Below are 15,499 nucleotides of genomic sequence, written 5' to 3' on the forward strand. Positions count from 1 at the left end.
TTGTGTTTGTGTCGGCTTTTTTTTTGCGCCGACTGCGGAACTTACCAGGTTTGGACCAGGGTGTGGGTATGCTTTTACGTTTTCACGACCGTGTCTAGGAATTGTCAGCATGGATTGTTTATTGTGCAGTAAGAAGGCAATGCAAATTCAGAATAAAGTATGTCACAACTTCTTGATATTATAATCATCAAACAGAAAAATGATTTATGAAATCCATTCCTTGATCATTGCCACCTCCAGAAAAGAGACTCCAGAGCTTGTGCACATCAATCTGAAAACCTGGCGTTTGCGTCATTCAATAAATTCCCCTGGGCGTCTTGTTACCTGTACGGGAGTTTGGCTGGTTACGTCCGACGCTTTCGCACAATACACACTAGGCAGCATATAATCGGTTGACGCTGATGCTACAATATGCTGCAACCAGGCCTATCCCTTCGCTTCACAGGGCGACCACTTTCGCTGATGAATTTATTGTTGTTTTTTTCTGTGTTTCTGCGTTTCTTCCTCCTCTCCGGCATCAGCTGATTACCGCTTTTCTCCCACCACCAACCTGTCAACGAATAAAGCATCATAAACGTGCATATTGTTCCGGCACACGCTGCCAATATTAAAACACGTTCATCGTCGTGTGGCGCAAAACAAACGCACAACTTTATCGTTCTGTTGTCTGGGATTGCGCCGCCGCCATCGTCTCCAGCTTCTTCCAAAGCCGCTCCTTCACCAACCCGTACCCAAGCGGTCCTGCGTCGGGAAGGGCTTGAATGTTACCACCGCCAAAGAGAACGCCCTTACTTATGCACAAACATAATCACACACACACATACACACACGTACAAGTGCATACACCAACGTTTCAAACGCACCCGTTGGCGCTTTACGTTGGCGCGATCACCTAAACGATGGGTCTTAAATTATGCAACAGCGTGATTAAATCAGATTAAAATTTAATTACAAACTCATTGCCGGGGCTTTGGCGGAGCCAAGCGCGCCAGCCGACCGCCGAAACAACCGGGCTCTCGGGGCTTTATGCTTTATGGAGCATTTGCGAAGCAAACGCACAAGAGGATGCCCTCCCCCACCGATTCCGTTGCGGAGTGAGGGATACTTTTACTTTTTTTTGTTTGGGTTCGCACTGTTCTTTCGCTCAAAAGTTTGCATGTGTTTCGATGATTTGGCCACGCGCATCAGCTTCCGGTCTGGTGGGCCGGCGAAGGGCTTAACACGGCTTGAGTGGCACACGAGTTGCGGGATGTATGTGTGTGTGTGTGGGTGTTTGTTTCGAGTACCATATTTTACAACACATTCGAGGCAACACCATCACTTCAGGATTATGTTGAGTGCAAACAAATTAAGGCCGTGAGGCGGGCTCTCCCGTTTAATTTAATTTTTATTCATATTTTTTTTCCTTCCCATCCGGGTGATGCTGGAATGCTGGGCCCAAGGACAACGACTGTTGATTGAATGCTGATGAAATGGTGACGGTTTACTGTTCGTCAAACACATCTGCTATTTACAATGCAGATGAAGTTAAGGGTTTAACGTGCGCTTTAAAGCTATTTATTTCAACGAGCGCTTTTATCTTTTAAAGCGATACTGGTAAAGCCAAATCAATCAATTTAATGGCTACAACAATCTACTTCCGAAACAAAAGTACAACAATAACAACATTGCAGCATTACAGCGCGTTTTTTTTAGGGGGATCGCAACAAATGGTTGCCGTGCAAAACATTCAGAAGCACGATAACAACATCAATCGAAAATGCCGGCAGTAGAAGTTAACAACTAAATTACTAACAAGCCCAATGGGGGGGGGAACGATTGCTTCGCCTGACTTGCGGCCAATTTTTCGGCACAGAAGCAGAATCCGTACCAAAACACAGAAGCGTAGTGGAACCAAATTCGAAAATAGACTTGCCCCAAAATGGTTCAATCAAAAAGTTTATGGATACGTGTTTGTGGTGTGGAAGAGTAAAAAAAAAACACACACACACACACACACATCTAACGAGCGGTCATCCTCGAAATAGAAGCAGCACAAAAAAGAAGGCTTGAAACATCAACCCCGAAACGAACTACGGAAATGGGTGGAAAACTTTCAATTTTATCCAATCAATCACTGAACTGTTTCACGTTCTACGGTTCGTTTCGGGCAACCCTGTGGCAGCGTAATGTATCGGGTACAATTTGAAAACCTCGAAACGTGTTTACGTGCTGCTGTTTTTTCAGTCTAAATCCACGCTGTGCAAGCATTTGGCAGCAAGCAAGAACATGGTTTGAGGCGTGTAAATGGGATTTAACACGAGAAGGAAGGGCGAAAAAAGTCCAACCAATAAAGCGATTCCCGGGTTGCCGAGGTGCACACATACGTACACCACACTGGACGGAACGGGAAAGTTGATTAAAAAGGACCGGTGACAGTGTCGTATCGGAAGTATGGCCCGAAGTACAGTTCCGAAAGCGGGACCATCCCGACCAATCGAATGCGAAATAAATGTGCAACGATAGATCGTTGGCACCCTACACAACCACCCTCCGATTACACCCCGGTGCTTGTATCACGCGGATCGATTTAAAACTGCTATCATAGCATTTTTCCTCGCAAGTCCCAGTAAATAAAAAAAAAGTTCCGCCCAAATTGGGATTGGTTTGGCCGGCAGCGACTTTCCCCCATGCACGGCGGCCCAAATATGGATGGAAAAAGGTGTCCACCATCCTCTTGCGTTCCAAATGGAATCCAAACAGGATGAACGGGCAGAGATGTACGGATTGAAAACACATCGAAACACACACAGACACACACTCGGAGTTGATGACATTCCATAAAATTGTTCAAAATACCCCACGGGGCAAAGGGAAATGGCGTTCTGCACGCAATGAATTTTAATCAATCACGCTTCAAACGCATCCACCTTGCGGGGTGGGAGGGGGACGGTTGGACACAACCCCACGGAGTCTTGGTAAAAGGGGAAAAGGCGCACACAAACACCGGTGATGGCTGTCGATTGGTTTGGCGAATTCTGTTTCCGGTTTTGCACGACTCCGGGCTCCGGACCTTTTGGAGTAGAGCACGATCACTTTCGCCGTTTCCGGGGCCTGCCTTAACGAGACGACGAGCCACGTTCACAGCATGGCTCTGACCATCGACGCTACCCCGAGAAGTTGGTGCAGTACTGACTCGCGTTTACAGTGGTTTATTGTTTGTTTTCTTTTACTAAGCGGATGTTGCGCGATAAATGTTCGAACGTGGAATAAGCGATACTGAACAACGATTGAATTTTCAACGATGTTGACACCTGATTCAATTAACTCAAAGCCAGCGACACGCAATGTCGTAAATAATATTTTATAGCGGCGCTTGCTGTACACAATAATGGAGCGAGCTCGGAATTGGACCTACCCGATTCCGATTCCGTGTTCAGAATCAATTCCGGAGCTGATTCCGATGCTGGAATCGATTCTGATTCCGGAGCCGAATCCGGAGTTGACTCCGAAGCCGATTTCGGAATTGATTTCGGAAAAGGTACCTGAATCAGAATCGGCTCCGGAATCGGAATGAACCTGGGAATCGCAATTTGTTCCGGTAACAGAATCAGCATTGACTCCAGAATTGGAATTAGCTCCGGAAAGAGAATCAGTTCTTGAATTAAAATAAAAAGTTTCAGAGAACGGATCGTTTACAAGTAAAGTTTGATTCTTTGCGACTATCAATACGTAGCATCATTGGATCCGAACGTCTCTTCTTATGGAGATGCTGAACCCGATTTCGATTTTGAACCCAATTCTGAGATTGAAGGCAATTCCAATTCTGGAGCTGATTTCGATTCTGGAACCGATTCAGATTCCGGAACCGATTATGATTCTAGAGCCGATTCCCTACTATCCAGAATCAATTCCAGAAAACTTCGGAATTAGCCGAAATCGATTCCGACGAAAACTTCATTTTCATTTTGCTTTATATTCGGGGAAGCAGGAAAACAAGCAAAATATTATTATGTATTATATCACCACCTACATTAACATGTTCATAGGTTTCGAGTTACAGAAATATGGCAAATATTTAGTAAAACTAGTAAACAACTTTCCAATCAAATTTTAAAGATAGATAATGAAAGATATTAAATTGTATATTAAAGTTCTCATCATCATCATTTCACTAATTATGCCTCACAATTTCTCTTAATTTAAAGCGCTGCAATCTGACAAATTTTCATTATTAAAGTAAGCTGTCCTGGTGTACCCTCTCCATTTAACGACCTGCCATGAATGTTAAACGAAACGAATCAATCCATTAAACATTATGATAGCGCTAATCACAATCCGACCGGCTCGAAAGTATCCCCGTGTCCCCACCAGTAAACATTGATTGAAGTTCGACCGTTGGTATTAACACACACGTGCGCGCAACCGCGAGCATTTCCAACACCAAACATACTTTCGACCATTTCTCCAAGCAATCGAGCAAAGAAGGTAAGGTGCATTTACTTTTCCACATCGATGCCCTTCCCCATCGGGTTCGTCCGCCGTACCATGAGCGGCATTACACGGGCCTAAAGTAAAAGAGGATGACTTATTAACGCTGCCCAAGCGTTTCGATGTACGCGCCAACATTAGTACCAACATTAGCAGTGTGAATACACACACACAAACACAAGAAGGGGGTTTGTCGAACCGAAGTCATCGGAATGTCTTCATGCATGACCAAAGCAGCAAGTAAACAGTGAAACCGAGGAATCTCGCACAACCAAACCGCTGCGCCGCCACAGTGTGCGCTCCCTGTTTGTGCTTTATGATGCAAAATCACACTCTCTTATCGCTAGCATAAACTGCGTTGATTGTCGAGCACCAGCGAACATGTTCGCTTAATTTTGGATAGTGGTTTTGAGGATTAAAAAAGGGTTATCCGTTGTCGAACAGAAGATGGGATGGGAAATAGCTCAACCCCACAGCCACATCACTTCATCGTTCCAATCAACTGATCTTGAGCTCCGAAGCATAATCTGGAGCATACTCGTACTTTTCGAAAGGGATAAACCGAGGGTTCCATGCATGTCGCGGTCTGCTTCAGAAAGTTTCGGCAGAACAGGAAAGCTAGCACAGAAGAATGAACCACTCGATTATGTCTGCCGAACCCCAGAGACGAACGGGCGACCGCAAGGTCGACGACTTGTATACCTCTCGACCGCAGACAAGCCTCGGGGCGTTCGCGTGCTAGGGCGACCATAACCATAGCGATCGAATCGATCTGTTTTCACTACACACAATTCCACGTGGCGATGCGTACGCGTACGGTGCGGTACGGTCGAGGCCGTGGGTTATACCGGTTAGGGGGAGAAAAGCTCCCAGCAACTTGGCGGCACGCATAGTTCTCCCACTTCCACTGGAGCAGCAAGTTCATAATTCCGATTCCACCAAGTGTCGCCGTACTTTTCCTGTACCCTGGTGCGTCAGTCACCGATCTGTCCAATTGCTTCATGCCCCTTCGATCGTATGCCCACTGGTTGCCCTTCCATGTCCGGATAGCAAGGAGCACATTCGGCATGTTCGTCACGTTCTTCGGACACTCATTGACTGCAACGCGTCCCGTCGCCGCTGACAAACCCAGACCCGTCGTCGGTTAACCGACCGTACACAGCCGGTATAATGAAGCTCCCGGTACCAAGCGACCGACCCATCAATTTTGGTCTTAGCAATAACAGAAGAAACACCCATCTACACACACACACACTCCATCACGAAAACAGAAACAGGAAAAAAGGGTTTACAAAACTGAAGCCAAACGTAAGACCCAGCACCGACCAATACCGGGAGACCAAAAAAGGCTTTGGAGAGAAGATTGTGTGAGTGTGTGCCGTATGAATAATTTTATCGAAAGCTTACCCAACCGATCCGATTGTGGTCCGGGATATGCGTTTTACTTATCGGTTCATCTGCTCCACAACCAACGGGGAGGGTTTCGGTGTATCTGCACGCCTTTGCTGTGTGCTTGCTGGCCCTTTCAAAGCTTTAAAGTTAATGAAAGCGCATTTGCTCATAAATCCCCCTCGAGGGGGCTTACCAATTGTGGCATGAGTGTGGTGGTGCACGAAAAATTAATTAAATCGAACACAGCTTCGGTTTGGTACCCGAGCACGACGTCTTCTCTTTTAGGCGAGAAGAACACGCCAGTATGAAATTATTATTATTACTATTCTTATTAATCTCCAGCAAGCTTACTGTATGCTCCGTCCTCAAGAATAATACATACACCGTTTGCACACTTTGCTGCCCAGCCCAGGCTGCTGCTGTTGGAGAAGGGAGAAAAACAAACACAACTACAAGAGAACTCAAACTCTTGGGGAATGGTGCATACCGTCGGTACACCGAGCCCTTAAGCTTAATGTAATTACATTAACGGACAGCAATCGGAAGCAAACTTCATTACTTGATGGCCGCTCAGCTCAGCTGGCAGCGTCGTACAAAAAAAAAAGTCAGCATATTGAATCATCTCGTCATACGGTGAACCAACCGTCCATCTACTGACAATTTCGAAGCGTTCCAGTCGAAGCTGTCCCGCCTATGGTACGCAGTCAAGGATCGGCGGTCGATTCGTTCCGTCTGTTAGAAACTGTTTTATTTTGCTTCTTCTTCTTCTTCTACTTCGTTCGCCCAACCGTCTCATTGCGATGCAAATCGTATTCAAATGAATCAATACGCCCCGCACATGATCGGTGCTGCCCTTTTCTAGTAGCAGCCAGGCAGTGCTGGAGAGTGCCGCCCAACCCCAATATTGCTGGGCTAAAAATCAATCGTTTCGCTCGACCCACCCACCCAATCGACACGACACAGCGAAGCGCTTGTGAGGAAAGGAAAAAAAGAAAACACCGGTACTCCCTCACGCTCCCGGTTATAACCGTCGGATCGATGATTGACTGTGTACCACCATCGGCACCCGGAGTCGGGGTAGAGTTCGTTAGAATTTTTGGCCCTAAAATAAAGTACGCATAAACATACGCAGTACGACCCGCGTTCATGTTGCGACCGGTTCCAAGTGCTAGAGGCGAGCGAACACACCGACATTTACCAACACCGTTGATGAACCAACCGGAGGAACGGTGGGTGTACAAAGCAAAAAAAAATACAGTCCAACAAAAAAATGAATAATAAAAACCGCACACCGACATTAAGATTCACTGCTCCCCGTACTCCTTCCTCCGAGCCACCACTAGAGTACGTCTGGCTGGAAAAATCGCCATTTCGAAGGATGGACCTGGCGGAAAGACACGCGGTAGACACACGGAGGGCAACGCAAACGAACGAGAAAATCAAAGTCAATTCCCGCAGCAACTTGTGCAGCATTTCCCTTGCCAATCCACTGTCCATCGGTGCCGTCGTTCCCAGTACCCTCGAATGCCGCGGGGGCCTAAAGGTGTTTTGCTTCGGACGCAAACATTATGTATATGTAGGCGGGAGAGTAAGATCTTTTTTTTGTGAATACTACTATCAGTAGCAGGCCTTACGCCGAAGTTAGCGATCCAAAACATTCGATCCTCATAAATATGTACACCAATATCTCTGCGTCATCATCTTTCCCAAGCCAACCCCGACAGAAGCGAAGGCTGAGTGGCACGCCGTTCCTATTTTTTCCGCCTAATAGGAAATGGTTACATTATTTTTTTATACAGATTTATACTTCCTGTTGCTTTTCTCTCATTGATGTTTTGCGTACGTGCGATACCAATCTCAGATTTAGTATCGTCGGAATAGTTATTCTTTCCAATGAAAGGTATTTGAAGAGGAAGTTGCAGTTCACCCTCTCTCTTTCTTTTTCGATTGCGCTCTTAGTGTTAAACGTTATTAGAAGCGTCATTTTCACATGTTCATGATGATGGCTCAAAATCTGAATAAGAAAATGATTTTGATTCAATTTGTTTACATTCTCATTAAAGATATGTGCTCTTATTGAGAGTCAGTGTGTGAGTGAGAGCCCAGCAAATGAATGTCTGGATTCAACACAGTTTATTTATTCTTCACTTGTTTATGATTCACTTTTTCACAATTAACTGGAAATTCACTATATCGGAAAGTGAGTCAGCAAAATTCCTAAAGAACGAAACGTTAGTCGGCACGAGGAAAGAGTGGGTAGAATCCTACAGTCTGAACTATTAGTGAGACCTAAAATCTGAACTACTAGTTCCATCCAGAGTCGAAGTTGTCCGTAGTCATCCGGAATCGAAGTCCTCCGGAGTTGGTGTCAAAGTTGGAGTCGTATTTCCATCGTTAGACTTCGACCTGAACGACTTCGACTTCATACGACTCCAACTCCGAATGACTTCGAATCCGGATGACTCCAACTTCGACTCCAACTCCGGACGATTCCAACTCCTACACCGGACGACTAAGGACGATTCCAAACAGACCATCCGGAGTCGATTTCAAAATTTTCGGAGGCGGATTGAAGTCATCCCTGGATTTTGCGTACTTTACCCATCACTAGCAGTAGGTCGCTGGAAGGCTCAAAGCTCCCAAACGAGTAAGTCACTAGTCAGCGCAAAGAGTGAGTGAGTTGAATCCCACAGGATTAGCTAAAGGCTTTATGTGTTCAAGTGCAATAAGTTAAGTATTCCCTATCGTCAATATTCCGCTAATATTCAACTCTCTAAAAAATTGTCATTACTCTCATTTTGATGACTATAAGCTTCCAAGGCACTGCTCTATTCGGTTATATTACATTCTTGCAAAATCTATGAGCATGTTCCAACTAAAAATTGTTAACCGTGTTCCTACAGGCCTTTGTCAAAGGTTATCAAGCAGTGCAATTCTAATATAAACAACGTTTTAGTAATTGATGCTACCCAAACCAATCAGTATTTAATTGTAAAACAATTTCCTCAAAACGGGGATTAGCCGTCACGATCTTGCCGTTTCATATTATTTCACCTATCAGCACAAGAACGTTTGCCTCCAGCAAAACGTAGAATGAAAACAATCACCTAGTGTCTATCTCGCTGCACCTTTACTAATTCTTCCCGCTTACGTGACTGTGACTCCCCAAATATCGACCCTCCCCCACGACAAAACAGTCACGACACGGAACGAACAAAGTAAACAAAGGTTCTGCCCGCAACACTTCGTTCCTAACCGCAGCACCATCGCGAAAACCCCCTCAATGTTCATTCGAAGTTCATTTTCGTCCTCGTCAATTGCAAAACCACACACCACTTCATAGCAAAGAGGGAGGCCAGCACCGAACACTGCATGTTCGTGATTCATATTTGACCACAGTTGGGGCCCGTTGCACCGCACAAAAACCTCAAGCGAATTCCCGCCAGGACCTGGTCGATGTACTTGTTGGCACCTTCAGCACACGACGTGAGGTAAGCCCAACCCAGCCCATCCCAATCGTTTGCGGTTCTCCATCCAACCCAAACCTGCAATCGTTTTCAGCTCGTGGGAAAATGGGTGATGTTTTTTTTTGTCACCCGTCCGCCAATGTTGCGATCGACGAAACGAGCGAGACGAAACGTGCAGAGCAGAGTGCTGGGGGAGTGCTGATCCGGCAACAACACGTCAGCGCCCGTGGTACCCTATGGAAAGGTCGGTTGGCCGACCGAAAGTCGAGAAAAAAGATGCTTTATTGATTACCTTCCGTCGGTGACATTTAACCGCCACCGAAGCGTGCCAACCCTTTTTGTTCCTTTTTGTCGGTCTGTTTTTTTTCCCGAGATGTGTGTACCATGGTGACTGCAGGCGACACCCACGGACGGAGTTTTATCGGTAGTTAGTTTGTTTTATGTACTACACCCAGTCCCACCAGGACGACCAGGAGTTTTCCAACGTGACCCGATTGTGTTCCCGGGTCCGAGATTGGTTTGGGGAGAACCGTGCAACACCACAATCGTAGCTTTCGTGTCGTCTCGTTCTTTCTCTCCTACCAATCGGATGGCATAGAACTAATGGGCTAGACGACGACCTCCCTGGGCCGCACCCCTTCAGCAACGTTTACCGAACAGCCCCCGGTGTGTGAACGATCGGCTGCTCCATCGCAACCAGGTATGGCGGCATCGTGACATGATTTATCAGCTTGTGCTCACGGTGTGCGCGTAGGTAACAGTTTCCTTTTCGGTTTCAATTTAAAATGCAGCAGTAAATGCATTTCGATTGTGTGACGTGTTTTCCTTTCCTAATATTGGATACGGGTTCAAACTTTTCATATTTCAAACGTAATCCATGTGATGAGTACGGAAGGAAAAAAATGCTAAAACGAAAAATAATCTATTTTCCGATTTTCCTTGAAAGCCCTAATAGCACTTAAACGCTGCACCATAAAATCCCAACCGTAAGCCGTTTCTACTTCCCTCAAAGGTACTAAACTGCACGCCTCGTGCAAGCGGCGCGGTTCAAGACGACCGCTCGAAAGGGAAAATCTATTGCCTCTAACCAACATATATTTCCTATCGAGGTGCTCTCTAACACATGATCCCATTTATTAGTCGGCCGCTCGTTCGTTCCAAAACAAATGCCCGCAAACGAAAAAGGACCCCCGCCCCCTCGCGCTCACCCGGTTGACAAATGGGAAAAGGGAAAGAAAATGATGATGTCTCTAAATGACGATGTGAGAGGAGGAAAGTGTGGAGGGGAGAGAATTCCTGCACGTTCCTTGCATTTGTCCCACCCCGCGCTCGTCCTTTGTTTCGATGACAGTTTTACGAGCGAAACAGATTAGATTGAGCAAACGTGATGATCGTTATTGGTGACCTTTTTTACTGGGCGCTCGTGTGAATGTGTGTGTGTGGATGAGCCCGACTGAAGCCAAATTATTCCCCGTAGGATTGACAAATGTTTCTATTTACCCAAAATAGGCCTAAAGACATTTTCCTTCACCCGCTGTGGCTGTGGGACATTTGCGTCGAGACTGGTTAAGCGAGAGAGAAAGGCAAACAATTCAAGCCTCTGGATGCGATTTGATAATTATTACATCAACAGTGTTACGATCATCCCCCAAGCCTCCCCCTACCCTCTATCACAGGGCCCCCAATAAATCTCAAATTAGGTTAGTAGGGATAAGAAATGAAAAACAGTGGCCCAGCTTAAAAAAAGGCAAATTGAAAATAGCGCCATTGTTGTGTTGTGTGGTTTGTGGCTGTGGGAAAAATGCTGCACCAAATCTCAGCCGCGTTGTTCGGTGTTGCAGCATCCAAAAAGATCATTTCCCCCGCGTTGGTGTGAGCGCCAGTGACGACACCTTTAATCGAAACGGCTCTCGTCCCTCCCCATGTCGCAGCTACGGTGACAATACCTAAACCGCTTCAACACCTTTTTACAGCACTTTTCCAGCAGTAAGCAGACAAACAATCACCTACCTTTTGTGTTTGAAATCGCGCCGACCGGCTAGTTTCCTCCGACTTGCGTATGGCGTTTGTGTATGGCGCAACCCCTGGCCACTGAACGGGTTGTGTTGTTGTGTGGATGGTGACTGCGGGGCTAGTGACAACCGTGGTTTCTGCTACCGCGGGAATGGGCTTACCGCAGCAGGACCGAAGCCGATTGGGGCAGCTGCACCTGTTGGCGGTGGTTTCCTGTTGCTTCGATAGCGTCGCGCTGTTCCCGTACCCAAGTGACAACACTGCGCCCGCACCGGCCGGGCAATAAGAACTGCATTATATTTTCATCAACACACACCGACACACACACACGTACACGCACGTTCACTGGCCGCAATAGAAGCGCCGTGCCCCGGTGATGGACAGTGAATTAATTCCCGCCAGCGAAAACTTTATTGCACACAAACACCCACCCACCCGCACTAAGAGGTGTTCCACCGTGAGAACCGTGGCCGGAACCTCCCGCGCCCTGCCGGTCGCTTTACGTAATGCACTGCACTTTCATTAAACACACACACTAGCACGCATTTCACATACACGGACACGTACGTTCACTGCACCGGGGGGAGATATTATTTAAAATCATGAGCTTTTTTTCGCTTTTTTTAACTCTTTCACTGTTGCATTCACACTTGTCACCGCTTGCACTTATTGCCCACGGGCTGAGCTTTTGCGCGCAGATTTAAAATATTTTTTAATATACACACGCACACATGCACACACGCTCAAGAACTCGTTGAGAAACTTCTCAGTTTACGTCACGGAGAGACACTTGTGCCTGCAAAAAAAGCAAAACAAATATAAATTATAGCACGAAGCACATATGGGAAAGCAAGTAAAGCTGGAAACCTCAAGAAAAACAAAAAAATTAAATAACAAATGAATAATAATAGTAGAAAGAGGCCTTTTTGCACATTCATATTGCATCATTGGTTCAAGCCTAGAATGGAGCGTCCTCCCTCAGCAAGGACTGACTATCCGGCAGCGTGGTACTGACATAAGCCTTGAAAGTCCTATATAGTCCGGCTTGTACGCGTAGGACGTTACGCCAAACAGAAGATTTCTACAAACTATTTTTTAGCATTTTTTAATCAACATTCATCCATTTACAACCTCTATTGTGCGCAAAATCAGATTTGAGAAAGTTCATGTAAAAATTGGTCCTCAAATGTAGTGTCACAAGCTCTAATTAAATCAAATTTATTCTGTAACAATGAGAAATGTTCAATTTTTACCTATGATTAATGTTAATGTTTGTGCAAAATCGGAATGATAAGGCAAGCGGCTGAAAAGAGAAAGGAGAATCAAAGCTGAAAACCAATAACCGCGGATAATCAGCAATTAAACTGATATTATGTTGCATTATGTTGCAGTGTTGCAAAAAAAAACACACAAAGACTGCACACAAGTAATTTATGCACTCACACCGATACGACCGATGCTACCACATTTCTTTTCTCTTTCATGTACTGCGGTGATGCTTCAGCTGCCGAATGGCAATACATTGAAATGGCAATACATTGCACGTTTGTTTGTTTTCGTTTTCGCATAACGAATAAAACGGCAAACCAACGGACACCATAGCGCAGCGTGAAAGCTGCAGTTTGAAATATATTATTTTAGCAATGCACTGAGAAATCCAGTAATGCCACCCCCTACAGTGGACAAGCTTACAGCCCCCACGGCGGGTACAGAAATCCAGAAAGAAATAAACGACGTGCAAATGTGTGAGTAGTATGGCCCGTAGAAAACGTAAAAAAAAGCAACAACAAAGTTTACGTTTTTGTTTGCAGCAAACAATGTCGAGAATTATTCATCACCTAACCCCCCACTTCACACACACACACAATTACATACAACCGGTCACACTTGCAGTATGTGGCAGTATTTATGATGATAATATTTCTCACCAGCAGCAGCAGCAGGAAAGATAACGTGAAAATGCGACTAAATGGGAATGCTATGGGATTGTGCTAAGGGGCGCGCGCGGAGGCCTTGGGAGGGACAAAAAAGAAGAAGACCACAACAGGACGGACGATAGAATTCCAACCCTATGACGTAAAACGTTGATAGCTTGGCTGCAAACAAAAAAATCATACTGCAACCATTTCTTTCTTTTTTAAGCTCAAACTGTGACAATTGCATGAAAATTTTTCATTGAGCGTTTCCCATTGTTTTCGTGCGCCAGATTTCCTCTCTTCTGTGTACGGGTGTGTGTGTGTGTGTGTTTTCGTAGCTTCTCGTTCAGCTTTCAGCATGTCCGTCTGCTAGTTTTCGGTTGGCCAGTATGCGGGATGATTTTTTTGAGAAGGGTTGCAAAGGGAGCAACTTTATCGTGAATAAAAATTGCAACCCTCCACCTCCAGCATCACAAAAAAGGGAACCCGGCCGGCCAGCCTTGCAAACTTTTTTTGGGGAGGAAACAGATATACCGGAAGACATTTCCTCCGACAACTATTGCCGCGTTCGGTGAAAGCTGTTCGTTCAAATGGTGGTCAGATTTTTTTTTTGTTTGATAAGTTATTTTGATTCCACCCACTGGGAATTGTGAAACGCGTTCGATAAAAAGTATTCCCACACCACCAATTGGTTGGTGCTTCGTTGATCCGATGTGTGACAGTTGCTGTTTCAGGTTCAGAAAGCTGCACTTTTGCGTCACACGTTTTTCAACACGCTTATCAAACACTGGCAAACGTTCGATAGCAATCACCGTGCAAGAAATCAGTGGAAGTACAGGGGGCGATGAGTGCTGAAGGAACTGATAGTCTAACTGATACGGTGAGCCCTTTTCGCTATCGTGGTGCATTTTTCGTATCATTTGATCAGCGGCCAAGCTTACAACATGCTATAGATGTGCAACGCTGATTGTGTGCTGGAAAGATAAGACAAGAACAGACAAAAAAAACATTAAAAGGATGAATCACAATGGTGCCAAAAAAGTGTGAAAATACTTCTGGAATAATGATTTCAACTGTCATTTATTATGCTACACTACAAGCAAAGATGCATGATTCCAACGACCCATAGAGCAGTAGCACGAAGAACAACGGTTTGAAAGAAAAGAAACGTAGAGAGCATAAGCATTTCTGCTCCACCGCTGTACCATCATTACTTTCCAGTGTCGGCGGGAAAACTTTTGCATCACTTCGGGGCAGCACTCAGCCCCACACGTTCGGACAAGGGAGGAGTGAGAGCCGCTGATGCAAAGATGATGAAGGTAAGGTGTCGGCGTTGACGGCGGTAATCGAATATTTGTCCGAAAACATTACGGACGAGACTTCGCCAGAGCGCCACTTGGTTTATTATCTTCGTATTTTTTGTGTGCGAGTGCTGCCTCTTTCCAGCAAGATTTGTTTCTATTTTGTTATCCAACCTTTGGGAGTACAACCCCCGTACCGTCCATCCGACCGTCTTGGGCAGCGAACTGCTACTGGCCCACTGGTTGTGGGGATGCGAAAAGAAAGAACCACGGAACGCAGAATCTTGTGCAGCAGTGCGGGACAGGGATTTTGGGGGGCGTTTGTTTGATGGTGAAAGTTTAATTTGATATACACACTGTTGTTATTTGTTTGATTTTTCTTTCCGTGGGGCTTTCACCGTGTAAGAATTGGACAAAAGCATGAATCGCAGAGAGAGAGGGAGCGAGCGAAAGAAAGATCTAAGGAGAAGGAGGCACACCGGGGCACGGAAGGGATGACAACAGAACAAGTGTACGCTTTCGGCTGTAAGATGAGGATCAACTTCGCCTTTCCTTCTTCAAATGGTTTCAGCGTTATTTGATTAGCATCAAGTTGTGGGTCCCGTGTCTCGTTCATCTCGTGCAAAAATTGGGCTGCCTTTGTGCTACAACTTTTGCAACAGGAAAGAACAGAAGCTTCGTTTTTCATTTCCAATTCTAATAATCTCCAAACTAAAAAAGCTCGCTGTAACAAAAAAAAGTAGTACAAACATTTAAAAACACCACCCAACCTGCCCTATGCTTTATTGCGAAGCCAACGAAATAAAATAGATATAAATTAATGGCCTGCCTGAGATAACGATCGCTTTTTTTTTTGGATGGTCGTAAATCGGGGTAGTCAACAATTCCTACGACCGACCGAGTTGATCGTAAAACTTGTCACCTTACGGTTTGAAATAAA

General features: G+C 45.5%; 1 protein-coding gene across 2 annotated transcripts in view; it reads right to left on the reverse strand.

Annotated features, from left to right (window-relative positions):
• LOC120896844 overlaps positions 1-15,499 on the reverse strand; it is a 134,158-nt gene that overhangs the window by 103,780 nt on the left and 14,879 nt on the right. For both annotated transcript variants that reach the window (XM_040301329.1, XM_040301328.1), the window contains exon 2: positions 11,340-12,138. The gene's annotated coding sequence lies outside the window, so the exon portion shown is untranslated. The remainder of the gene's footprint in view (positions 1-11,339; positions 12,139-15,499) is intronic.

This window comes from Anopheles arabiensis, chromosome 2 (assembly GCF_016920715.1).
Source record: "Anopheles arabiensis isolate DONGOLA chromosome 2, AaraD3, whole genome shotgun sequence".
Lineage (NCBI taxonomy): Eukaryota > Metazoa > Arthropoda > Insecta > Diptera > Culicidae > Anopheles > Anopheles arabiensis.